The 14,036-nt window shown below is 42.4% G+C and overlaps 1 protein-coding gene across 1 annotated transcript in view; it reads right to left on the bottom strand.

Moving 5' to 3' along the window:
* RASA3 (RAS p21 protein activator 3) overlaps positions 1-14,036 on the bottom strand; it is a 501,637-nt gene that overhangs the window by 486,977 nt on the left and 624 nt on the right. The window lies entirely within an intron of this gene.

Genomic DNA, 14,036 nt, shown 5'->3' with positions numbered 1-14,036 from the left:
ATAGAATATCGCTCTGAGTTCCAACAGATTTATAGGACACCTCCGGTCTGCTTGGGTCCAGAGCCCTTGAGTGCAAAGACCGTCCACATGGGCTCCCCAGGCATACATTGACGAGTCGGTTGTGAGGACCTTCTGATGAGGAAGAGGGTAAAACATTAAACCTCTTGAAAGATTCAAAGAGAGCATCCACCAACGGAGAGACTTCTTTAATGAAGGAGTGATGGAAATTAGTCGAGTTGGTGGATCCACTGATTGTTGCCATTGAGATGCCAGTGTCCATTGAGGAATGCGAAGATGAAGCCTGGCAAAAGGAACCACATGAACTGTAGAGGCCATGTGACCGAGCAGAACCATCATTTTCCTTGCTGGAACAGTGGAAAGTTGGAAGAATTGTTGAGAAATTTGAAGGAGTGCATCCTGACGTGGTTGTGGAAGGTATGCTCTCAGTTTGATAGTGTCCAGAGTTGCTCCTATGAACTGGAGAGACTGAGAAGGAATCAGTTGAGATTTGGGAAAATTGATGTGAAATCCCAGACTTTGAAGAAAAAGAATAGTCTGTTGGGTCGCTACAATAACCCCTGAAAGAGAGGGAGCCTTGATGAGCCAGTCGTCTAGGTATGGAAATACTTGGAGACCCTGGTTGCGAAGAGCTGCAGCTACAACCACAAGGCATTTTGTGAAAACTCTGGGGGAAGAAGCCAGTCCGAAGGGGAGAACCTTGTACTGAAGATGAAGATTTCCTACTTGGAATCTGAGGTACTTGCGAAAAGCTGGATGAATGGGGATATGAGTATAGGCCTCTTTGAGATCGAGGGAGCACATCCAATCCCCTTGATCCATCAAAGAATATAGAGTTGGCAAAGTGAGCATTCGAAATTTCTCTTTGACTAGAAATTTGTTGAGAGCTCTGAGATCCAAAATCGGTCGCAAATCCCCCGTCTTTTTGGGAACTAGAAAATAACGGGAGTAGAATCCCGAGTTCCTTTGGGAGAGAGGAACTTCCTCCACAGCTCGCAGGAGAAGAAGAGCCCGAGCTTCTTGAAGAAGAAGAGGAAGATGCGACTGATTTGAAAGACACTCTCTTGGATGGCGATCTGGAGGCACCTGAAGGAGTCGAAGAGAGTATCCCTCTCTGATAATGGTAAGTACCCAGAGATCTGATGTTATGAGCTCCCATTGATGATAAAATTTGGACAGGCGACCCCCTATGGGGAGGGGAGAATTTGGAAACAGAGAAATTGGAATGCTCAAGTGGAGATTGTCAAAAAGACTGAGCAGGCTTAGTGTTAGCAGGAGTCTGTGACTTTTGTTGTCGTTGTTGTGGAGGAGGCCGACGAGCAGGAGGTCTAGAAAAAGCAGGAGTTGTTTTCTGTGGATAGCGACGTGGAGTTTGTTTGAAACCTCTAGTTGGTGCAGGTTTAGGTTTTGGACGGATGAGGGAAGCAAAAGAGCGCTCATGTTCTGAAAGACGCTTTGTAGCTGCCTCAATAGAGTCATCGAATAATTCATTTCCTTGACAAGGAAGATTAGCCAATCTATCCTGAAGGTTTGGATCCATGTCCACTATCCGTAACCATGCTAATCTACGCATGGCTACTGCAAAAGCCGAGACTCTAGACGAGAGTTCAAAGGCATCATAGGAAGCTTGTAGCATGAATAGTCTCAATTGAGAAAGAGTCTTAAGGATAGTTTTAAATTCCGTTAGACGATTGGTAGAGACATCCGGGTAAAAGGAAGACAAAATCTTTAAAAAATGATTGAAATAGGACGTAAAAATGTAATTATAATTTAGAACTCTATTTGCCATCATAGAATTCTGGTATAAACGTCGACCAAATTTATCCATGGTACGGCCTTCCCTACCAGGAGGAACTGAAGCATAAATTTTGGAGGGATGTGCTTTCTTCAATGAAGACTCTACCACTAGAGATTGATGAGAAAGTTGAGACTTTTCATATCCTTTAGATGGAACCGTTCTGTAACGAGATTCCAATTTAGAGGGGATGGCAGTGATAGAATAAGGAGTCTCCATGTTGCGAGTGAAGGTCTGCTGTAGAACAGGAGTCATAGGCAATCTGAGTGACTCTTTAGGAGGATGGGGAAGCTCCATATCCGCCAAGTACTCAGGAGTATATTTAGAGTCTGAATGAAGGTCTAGCTTGAGAGCTTGGCCCATGTCAAAAATAAATTTGGCAAAAGAAACTGATTTTGGGTCAGATGATTCTTCAGGAGAGCCACTGCGAGATTTATGTTGTACTGAGTAGGATGGAGAATTTTCTCTAGAGTATGTGGAAATGTCTGATTCCATACGTACAGTAGGAGAAGAAGTTGTACTGTGAAGTGGAGTAAGAGAATGTTTCCTCTTTAGACTCCTGGATGGAGAAGTACCTGGTGTACGTGGTAGAGAATGAGTCGAGGCGTGTGGAGAACTGTCTCGACGGACTGGCTTCGATGGGGTTCTGGATCGAGAAGGGCTTCGAGTGGAGGCTCGATGTCGAGAACCCTGCTTCGCCCTCGAAGAACGAGACAAAGAAGCCTCGGTATCCATCGTCGAAGACTCTCTCCGAAGCTTGGAGGCCACATGTCTGGAATGCTTCGACCGATGCTTCGGAGGAGGTGAGCCCGGAGACGACTCCGATGAAGAAATGTTTTTCGGTGTCCGGGATCGGCTTCGAGAGACTGGAAGCTCCGGCTGAGTAACAGGCTGGTCAGCCCGAGGCAAGGTCGAGGACGGGACCAGTTGAGCTACCAAAGAAGTAATTTGAGTAGTGAGGATAGATTTTAACATGTCCTCCAGCATCGGCACCGAGACAGAAGGTTCTGACCTCGTAGGTGCAGCAGTACGCTCCGAAGAGGGCGACCTCGAAGGTGAGTATTCCCTTATCTTGGAGGTACGCTTTGAAAGTGGTCGCGCCGAGGACTCTGGTGGCTTCTTGGATACGGCACCTGAAAGGGAACTCGGAGACTTACCCCCCGTAGAAGGCTTCGTGGAAGACGTCGTCTTCGAGGCAACCGAAGTAGAAGAGGTCGAGGCCTTCGAGACCGAAACTCCAGCCGGAGTCTGGGTCGAGGCCTTCGAGACCACAGGTGTCGAGGTCGTCGGAGTCGAGGCCTTCGAGACCGGTGCAGCCGCCACGGTCGAGGCCGGCTCCGAAGATTGCTCCATACCGAAAAGTTGAAAAAATTGAGCACAACGCCGCCGAAAAGCTCGTGGAGTAAGAGTAAAGCAGCGATGACAATCTTCTGGGGAATGAGAGGAACCCAGGCACTGTAAACAACGGCAGTGGGGATCGGTGACCGAAATCACCCGATTACACTGTCGGCAACGTTTAAACCCGGTAAGAGGCCGGGACATGGAAAAATAAAGTCCGTGTCGAACGAAGGAGCCTAGGCCTAGGCCCAAAGCTCGACGGCCGAACTGAAAGGAAAAAAAGAAGAAACTTTTTTTTTTTTTTACACTAAAAAGAAAAGATAAAATTAAAATGAACACAGCGACCGACTTAAATGAAAAGAAACAGCCGCGGTGATGAGAAGGCAATGCTGCAGAGAAAGAAAACGTGTCTTCTTGTCTCCGCGGAAATAAACGAACTGAGGATCCTCTCAGGAGATGCGCCCCCTAGTTCGGGCGGGAAGGCACGCGCGCAGGCGCGGTGCAGCACTCGAAAGTTCGAGATCTTCAAGCAAGTTTGCTTTCGAGGCTGTCCGCTGCGGGGCTCCGTCGGTGACGTCACCCATATGTGGGAATATGCTGCCTGCTTGTCCTGGGATAATATTGTTTCTTTTTATACTTTAATAAAATAAGTTCAGTATAAAACTATTTGAGGCTTGTTTGGATGGGATCAGATGGTTTGTGGGGACGAGACGGGGACAAGCTTGCCGGAACGGGGACGAGCTCGTGAGCATGGGGCGGAGATGGGGACAAAGGGCTCCTTTTACGAAGCTGCGTTAGTGGTTTAACGCGCTTAATAGTTTGCGCTACACTGCCAGTCGCTCCAGCCGCTACCGCCTCCTCTTGTGCAGGCGGTAGTTTTTCAGCAAGTGGGGGGGGTTAGTGCATCATGAAAAGTCCCGTGTGATAAAGCTGCTAACGCGGCTTTGTAAAAGGAGCCCAAAGTTTTTCCCAGTGTCATTCTCTAATCTGAAACATTAAGTGAGTAAAATTACAATAGGACTATTAATGCTTAATACTTGGAAAGTGTTTTCTTAGTAATGACATGCTCCATACCTGTGTTCTTCAATATAAGGCCCGGGGGCCAATGGAGGCCCCTGAAGACCTTTGGGACTGCCTTCATCATCATTCGGGGGGGGGGGGTGTCTGCTACTCTGCCTCTGTACCCAAGCTCAAAACAGAAAGGGGGAAGTGGATAGAAAGAGTCACATGCTTAAAGGACAATACATTTCTTAATAGATAAAGAGAATATATTTGAAAATGCCCACCTTCTTCATGATACACCCAATAAAATGTCTGAAAGTAGGATGTGGGGATGGATGTCATTGACACACACTCATCAGCAGTGTTATAGACTCACATGGAAAGATATTTGGCACCTCTCTGTCACCTCATTTGGATTACAAGTGTTCCAAACTTAAAAATTAATGAAGACTACTACTCTACATGCTTAATGATTTGAAGAGCAGTCTATGATGAACATTCCCCATAGTGGGTTTTCTATTTCAGCTCCTTTTCTATGATATTCTGCCAAGAAAACACTGCTATATTTTTATTTTTATGCCGTTTCACCATACAGATATCATATATAAAATCTGCATTAGTTTGGTATGTTTAGCTATCTTCCCTGTGGTGTACAAATTGCTGAAGATGTCTTAAGAATGTTGGCTGTTTGATGTCCCCTCTAGTTCTTTGAGCATAATTATGTTAGTGTACTGAACTCACCAATGATTTGATCAACAAGGAATTTTCTTTGGTGGGGGGGGGGGATGAACCACTATTTTGATGCCCTAAAATTTAATGAAGAGGTACCTGAGAAATATCTGGTCAGAATTAGTGCTCTTTACATTCCTGAGCAAGAATCTGAAAGTGTGCAGGGTTTAGTCTTTTAGGATCTTTCTAAAGACGTTTAAAGATGCAGCCTGTAGAATGAAACTGTAGTACAGTGAGACAGGAAGTCTGTAGCTTCTAAAAATAGAATTAGTGTAATAAGGTTGTTTGTTTAGTAGTTCCTGTTGTAAGAGTTGAGTAAATTAATCTTTCTAATCTTCACCATTCACAAGGAGAATTTCTTAATGAGGTAATAAGGCAGAAGTACTAGCTGGTCATGAACCCTTCTGTTCTACTTGTCTTGTTTCTAGGTTTGTTTGTTTTTATTGTGTGTTGAATTTTATTTTCTATTCTTTAGGAAATTTTAAAAACATACATTTCAATAACAGGAAATTGAAAATAACAACAATTCTACTTTTGAAATCATTCTATAAGCTGATATCATGAGAAACAAAGAAAGAAAAGCAGGGAAACATTTTGAAAGGGGGGAGGGAGAAGTTCCCTCAGTATTGTCACAAATTATTCCCTACCCCTCCCACCACACTCAGTGTCCTGAAAAAAAAGGGAAGGAAAATCTTTACTTTCTTCTTCTCAAAAATAATTTTTTTTCTACTTGTGCAGGGTTCAGAAATGCAGAAGTAACACCCTGACACTGAACCAAGCACTTAAACCTTTAAAAAAAAGGAGGGCAAAGCCTGAATGTTCAAATTTAAAAACCATCTCCTCCACAATTGGGTACCATATGTCACATCAGGAAAAACCAGCATCCTCTGCGCATAAAACTACCCATGTTTCTTTTTAAAATATGATTTTAATACCAAACATTTGTCCCTCTCAGTAGAAAAACAGACAATGTAGGGTTGTGATTGTATCCTGCAAATCCTCCCAAAAATAATCAAATTAAATCATCTTGGAACTCAGCCCTATCATCTCACCATATAAGCTGGATTCACTAAAGTCCTGAAATCTATCCTTTTCATGTCCTATCCGTTTCCGAGTCATTATAGCCGATCGATTCAGTAAAGCTTGTCCATGCAAATGATTCAATCGTAAACACGGCGCTATTAGTGCTGAAACATCGATAGACGCACGTGCGCACTGTATCCTTGTTGGTTTTGAAGCTCATAACGCATGCGCTAGCTCTTTAGGAATTCACTGCATAGAAATGGGGCGTGGTTTAATCATGAACGTCATTAGCTGGCTCCGAATGCGCCTACCGCAAAGCATTGTTGTCGTAAAAAAGGCAATAAATAAGGAAGTATTCTTACCAACCGCAGTTATATACAGCCTACGAATCCCAGGAGGCTGTGCAGCTCTATCTGCCATGAAGCACATAGCTACCACTAACAACACCCTGACGTCACATGCACGCGACAATCCAGCTGGAAGGAAGGGGGGGAGGGATAGCTGGCCCATAAAAGTTTTATTTGATTTTGGGGGGTTTTGTTATATGGCATTGATATTTGAAATGTACAATGCACAAGGAAAGCACAGGGTTAATCTGAGATTTTTTCGCAATGCGTATTACAAATCCGAGATTCATTCCCGCGCTCGCTATGCGCATTCCAAAAAGAGAAATAAAAATTATTTCTAACGCTTATGTACATGAAGGTTTACATATATTAAAAAATTTTGATATATTTAGGATTTTTGGAGGGGTAGATATATATTTTTGATGGGGTTCTTAACATGCACACGTCAGTTGCTAAGCAGAAATAGCCAGCGAGGATGTAAACGACTGGTCCTCAGCAGTCGTAACTTTTTGGAACAGAAAGGCCAGTTGGTTTGGATGAAATGGTTTCATGAATCGACGCATTAAATTTATATGCCTTTTTACTCATTTGCATGCGCTGATCGGACAGGGTGCAGATGAGGTCTGGAAGAAGGTTAGTGAATCGAGCCGAGTCGGAAATTGAGCGCAAACCAAGCGGTACACGATCGGTTTGCTTAGTGAATCTGGCCCATAGTCCCTTCGATTTCTCTTGAGACCACTAAGAACTTAAGCGAGAGTACAGTAATCATACTCCGCCTGCATTTCAATTACCCCAACACTGACTGGTGAAATGTTACATTGGGGAGTGCTAGGGAGGTAAAATTTCTAGATGTCATAAATGACTGCTTCTTGGAGCAACTGGTCCAGGAACCAACAAGAGGGGGAGCTATTTTAGTTTTGGTCCTTAGTGGAATGCAAGGCATAGTACAGGAGCTAACTGTGTTGGGTCCACTGGGAAACAGTGATCACGTGATCAAATTTGAGCTGATACTGGGAGTGACGTCGCAAAAGAAATCAACAGTAGAGGCATTTAATTTTTGAAAGGGTGACTATAATAAAATGAGGAAAATGGTTAAAAAGAAGCTAAAAGGATCAGTTGCAAAGGTTAGGACTGTAAACCAGACGTGGATGATATTTAAAAACACCACCGGGAAGCCCAGACCAGATGTATTCCATGTATCAGCAAAGGTGGAAAGAAGAGGAAACGACAGCCGGTGTGGTGAAAAGGTGAAGTGAAAGAGGCTATTAGAGCCAAAAAAAAACATCTTTTAAAGAATGAAAAAAGGATCCAAATGAAGAAAATAAAAAGAAGTACAAGCACTGGCAAGTTAGATACAAAGCACTGATAAAGAAAGCTAAGAAAGAATATGAAAAGAAACTTGCAAAAGAGGCAAAAACTCAAATTTTTTAGGTACATCAGAAGCAGAAAACTTGTGAGGGAATCTGTGGGACCATTGGATGATCAAGGAGGATAAGGCCATAGCGGAGAGACTGAATGAATTTCTTGCTTTGGTCTTTACAGAAGAAGATGTAAGAGATCTAAATGAACCAGAAATGGTTTTCAAGGGTGATGATGTGGAAGAACTGAAAGAAATCTCAGTGAATCTGGAAGATGTACTAAGCCAAATCGACAAGTTAAAAAGTGATAAATCACCTGGACCAGATGGTAATATATACCAGGGTACTAAAAGAACTCAAACATGAAATTGCTGACCTTCTGTTAGTGACCTGTCGCTAAAATCGTCTGTAGTACCTGAAGATTGGAGGGTGGCCAATAGTATGCCGATTTTTAAAAGGGCTCCAGGGGAGATCCAGGAAATTACAGACCGATAAGCCTGCCTTCAGTGCTGGGAAAAATGGTAGAAACAATTATAAAACATAAAATTGTGGAACATGTAGACAAACATGATTTAATGAGACGGAGTCAGCATGGGTTCAGCCGAGGGAGATCTTGCCTCACAAATTTGCTTAACTTCCTTGAAGGTGTGAATAAACATGTGGACAGAGGTGAGCCAGTTGATATAATGTATCTAGATTTTCTAAAAGCTTTTGATAAAGTTCCTCATGAGAAAATTAAAGAGTCATGGGATAGGTGGCAAAGTTCGGTTGTGGATTAGAATTGATTATCGAATAGAAAACAGAGGGTAGAGTTAAATGGGACCGGTACTATTTAACTTATTTATAAATGATCTGGAAATTGGAACGACGAGGGACGTGATTAGATTTGCAGATGACACTAAACTGTTCAAAGTTGTTAAAATGAATGCAGATTGTGAAAAATTGCAGGCAAACATTAGGAAATTGGAAGACTGGGTGTCTAAGTGGCAGATGAAATTTATGTAGACAAATGCAAAGTGATGCACATTGGGAAGAATAACCTGAATCTAGGGTCCACCTTGGGAGTTAGCGCCCAAAAAAAGGATCTGGGTGTCTTTGTTGACAATACAATGAAACCTTCCGCCCAATGTGCAGCAGCCAAAAAAGCAAACATGATGCTAGGAATTATTAAAAAAGGGATGGTTAACAAGACTAAGAATGTCATAATGTCCCTGTATCGCTCCATGGTGCGACCTGAAGTATTGTTTTCAATTCTAGTCTCCTTATCTCAAGAAAGATATAGGGCTCCTTTTACGAAGGTACATAAGGGCTTTAACGTGCAGAATAGCGCACGCTAAAATGTCACATGCGCTAGCCGCTACCGCCTCTTCTTGAGCAGGCTAGTTTTTCGGCTAGTGCGCTAATCCGGTACGTGCGCTAAAAACGCTGGCACCCCGCTGGTGACACTCTTCCAGTCTGAGTATTGTCCATTTACCCCCACTCTCTGTTTCCTATGCTCCAGCCAGTTTTTAATCCACGTAAGTATTTCACCCTTGATTCCATGGCTTGTAATTTTACAAAATAGTCGTTCATGTGGAACCTTGTCGAACGCCTTCTGAAAATCCAGATATACAATGTTGCCCAAGTCGCCCTTGTCTATCCGCCTGTTTACTCCTTCGAAGAAGTGCAGCAAGAGTCAAAATACACTGAGTATGCCACAATAGGGAAATATGATGTAAACTTCTCTTCCAGAAAGACACAATAGGTGTGCAAAAATAAAACATATGAAAAGTTGCATTTGATTGTTTATACTTCGGACAGCAAGAATCCTTACGCAAGGACATCCAATAGACTCGCCGAAGAGAATAATAGAGACGCATCACCATTTTGTAACTTATCTCCCATAACAAAAACGGTAAGTATAATTGTGACATCATATGGAAATACTTTTGTCGTCGTTCAATGGGAACTGCGATACTAAGATCTTGAAACCACTGAGAACTTAAGCAAGAGTAATCATACTCCTCCACTTGCATTTCTTGTAGATATTTATGATGGAAACGCAGAGGAATGTCCTGTTGTGCTTTGAGACAAAGAGATTCCTTCAGTTGTTCAAAGAATTCCGAAGCGAGTGCAGATGAAGATAATGAAGAGACATAATGGCGCAATTGCCAATAAGCATAAGAATCTTGTTTTGGCCAATCAGGTACTTCCCTAGACTCCTCCCTAAGGAAGTCCCTGATTGGCTGAGGTACCCTGGCCCCTCCAAAGAGAGGAGCCTGAGGCACCTCAGCCAATCAGCCAATCAGCCTCCCCTGCATCAGATGATCGCTATTGGGGGGGGGGGGGTGGCTGGCAGGCAAGCAGGAGGAGGGTCCGGGCACCCCTCCTGCTCCAGAAGATGGGAGCCTGCTTCGAAGGAGCAGGAGGGACCGGGCACCCCTCCTGCTCCAGAAGATGGGAGCCTGCTTTGAAGGAGCAGAAGGAACCAGACACCCCTCCTGCTCCCAACAATTGTAAAGGTACCGGGGTGGGTGGGCCGGGCCCGACTACCTGGGCCGACCATGGGTGGGCCGGAGTGGTGGGAGGCCTAGGAGCAGGAGGGTGGGCCATGCCAGGTCGGAAGGGGGCCCATTCCGATCGGGGGGGGGGGGGGGGAGTGCCACGCTGCTTTTTTTTTTCCAGTTTTAACATTGATGGCATCCCTCCTGTTTTTTCTCCAGGAGGGGGGAGCACGGTAGAGCAGAGCAGGGCAGGAAGGAGAGATTGCGGCTTGGGGGGGTATCGGGCAGATCTTTCTTGCCTGCTCCTGGACTATCCTGCTCTCTGCTGCCGTTCCCCGCAGTGCAGGCCCACTTTAAAACCACAGGCTTGCACTGCAGGGAACGGCAGCAGAGAGCAGGAGAGTCTGGGAGCAGGCAAGAGAGATCTGGGCTGGGCTGAGCCCTACAGCAGTGACAGGAGGCTGCTTCTCCTGTCACTACTGTCAGGGTGTGCGCATGAGCACGGATCACTCTGGCCTTGGGTAGGGGGCGTGCTAACGATCATCCCCATTTGCATGCAGGCCTTTACTGAATCAGTCAGCTGGCTTACAATAGGAAACGGATCGTGCACGGTTTGGAGGTTTAGTGAATCCTGCCCTAAGTTAGGCACTGGTAGGCGCTCTACTTTTTTTTTTCATAATGGATTCTTCAAGGTTTAGATAATCAGGGTCAATTCATTCAATGCTGAACACATCTGCTCATGCAAGTCTACATTTTATACGATATAATGTAAGGAAAGATTTTCGCACCCTGCTAAGGAAGTACCGAACTTTCACTATCTGTCTCAGGGGTTTAGCACAGCAGAGCTCTCCAGTGTTACAAGGGAACCTCATTGTTCTGAACTCTTTCCAAAATCAAAAGCTAAAGACAGCTTTGAAATGTTGTCTGTGCTATGTCTAAGAAACTATCCTGCAAAATCAAGACTGCAGGACAGGGAGAGAGGGTGTTAGTGTAAAAATAACAATAATAGTCTATAGAGAACAATTCTTTCCAAATACAGTAGTTTGGAATATAGTGGCATTTCAGTCCTATTTTACTTAAAAAAAAATTAGGATATGAGAAGAGTTTGATTTACTACAAACTTTTTCTATCATCAAAACAAACTGAGTAAACCTTTAGCTTATAAAACTTCACTGCAATACTTAAAAAAAAAAAAAAAAGCATTATGTTTTCTACTTATTAGACGGTTAATGGTTTTAAAACTCTAATATACAATTTGTACTATCTGGAATAAAAAAGTTTCTCTTTTTATTTAATTCCAAGTACCGTACAACAAAGCATACGCCTTTACTTAATTTACATTGGCTACAAGTCAAAAACAAGAGCACTGTACTAGAATGATTTAGATCAAATAATCCCATGTAAACAAGGGATAAGTACCTATTGTAAGTAAACATAAGGTATCTACTTTAAAAAAACACTCATATACTGAAGGTTCAAACAGAAAATCTACTAAAACATCAACTTGACAGTCTGAAACAGATCAAACATTTTCCAATTGCCATTAACAATTACTCTTGAGTGGCTTATATTTCGTAAACAATGTGCTAGAATTCTTTGTTTTTTTACTATCATCATCAGTGTTATCCAGATATCCAGAATCCCCAGTTTGTGACATCATAACCTACTACTGTGAACACAACCCTATGCTACAGGAAGCATAACAGGATGCTTGCTGAAACAGCAGCAGAAAGAAATCAGAGATTGGGCTCTACTTCCCCACATACAATATGTTCCAATTATTGAAAAAGTAGAAGATAAAACCACACATATATGGAGATAGATAGCAGAAAAATGCTAAAAATGTACCTCCTTCCTGCACAGTAGCTCTTTAAATTAATTACAGGACTGAATGAGTATAAGATTCAAACCTATGCTAAATGCATGATAGGAAAAACTTTAAAGCCATTGTAAACTGTTTGTTAATTAAAAGGAAACAAACTACACCATCCTAAAAGGATCCTTCCCAAGCCAAATGGCCCACTTATTAAACCACTGTAGTTACCCTTGTAATTGTTAACACAACCAGTGCAGTTAAAAATTAAACTCTTTTTTATTGTGTAATATTTCAAAAATGAACTTGCCAATAAATACTCTGTCAACAAAAATAACCACAGGAGAAATTTACAGTCATATAGCTCTAAATAACTGTTCAAACTCCCAGCGAAATCTGTAAAAAAAAAAAAAAATAGAGATAGGAAATAGAGTATAAATGAAACTCAAATGCACAGACATGCTCAAATCGGTCAAAGTTAATTATCTCTCCACAAAGCATTAAAGTGATAGCCTACATATGTAAGATCTGCTTTATGCTATTTCACATCATTTATAACATTATAACTGGCAATGACCAATAAGGTGCAGTACCAAATAGTTTTGACAAAGATTCACACATTAAGGCTTGCAGGGGAGCTGCAATATAATATAACAATTATAATATAACAATTTATAAATGTAATGTGCAGTTTTGCTTATTATGAGAAAAGAAACGAGGGCAAGAGCATGCAACCTACCATAAAAACAGCCAGGGGGCAAATATTAAAATTGGAAACATGTGGTGGTGTCTGGTTGTTGAGCTCAGAAATGTTTCTTTGGAGGAATAATTTGTAAAATTAGAAGTAAGAATATAGATTTGATTTTTTTTTTTACACAGGCCTGGCTGGACAAAACTTAAAATTATGATGCAGATATATCCTATGCAAAGTAATTTAGCAGTAACTATAGCTGCTCTTTGGAGGGCAGCAACACTAAAAACTGTTAAAATTGGGAGAAGCTAACTATTGTGAACCAGGGATTACCTTATCTATCAGGCTATCCCCTAGGTCGCTTCGGCCTGCATGGGCCTGTCACAAGAGCTTTCTACTGTACTGCATGCTCCGATGCTCATTGAATTCCTGCAAGAGTCAGAGCATTTGCCTCGCAGGCTTGCCGTAGAAACATCTACCGCTGCTTTGTAAAAGGAGACATAAGGCAGCAATGTCTGGTCAAATAGGTGAGATGTTGCAGGTAGGATGATCCCTGAAAAGTTTTATTGCATTTGCTTACATTGTGTTTAAATGATTGAAGAATAAGACATAGACAAACAGATTTTTCTCCTTTATATGTACTGTAATAATGGCAAATTGTAACCTGTTAACTGTATATTACATATGTCAACCTGTAACTTGTTCTGAGCTCTTTGGGGAGTTTGAGGGATTACTTTTCATCTTATAAATTCCCCAAACACAGTAGAGAGATTATATATGATTCTCTTACAAGATTTGAAGACATTGCAATTAACACCCATCCACAGAGTTCCTTTGAAAAATAAATACACAATACATTGGAAGCAAAAGTTGTTTAACTGAATACAGCAACAAAACTATGCACCCTGCTCCAGAAACAGAATGAAAAAATATCAACCAAAAACAACCATTCAAATCTGCCATGCACTTCACAGATTGTAGACACACGCAAAGTAAACTCAACTCAACCCTTCTCTTGTTTGTTTTTGACATTCTCACGATAGTCAAAACAAACTCATCCTATAACGACAGCTGTATTATAACACATTTGAGACAAGCCAAGCTTATTTTCCGCTCAGTTTTGCAGAATAAGGGAGGGGGAGGGTGCTCTTGTATCCTAATATCCTAATTAAGTGAAATCAATGAAAAGATACTGCGTTACTCAACTTTTTTACTTGGGAAAACCCAGCCTAAGAACCATTTTTTCCCTCTACACAGTAGTGGGAATGTCTACAGTAGCCCAAGATCAGCGATCAGCAGTTACAAGCTGGCAGAGAATAAGCATGGGGATGGTAAAATGGGGTCGAAAGTTGGACAAAAGAGATGATGGGGTGCTCGGCAGAAAGCCTTCCGGCACTGGGGTAGCAGCAGAATGATGGAATTGAGGGTGGGAGAGAACG

This window comes from Geotrypetes seraphini, chromosome 6 (assembly GCF_902459505.1).
Source record: "Geotrypetes seraphini chromosome 6, aGeoSer1.1, whole genome shotgun sequence".
NCBI lineage: Eukaryota > Metazoa > Chordata > Amphibia > Gymnophiona > Dermophiidae > Geotrypetes > Geotrypetes seraphini.
Note: the sequence above shows the minus strand (reverse complement) of the source record. Positions and strands in the feature narration are given on the sequence as shown.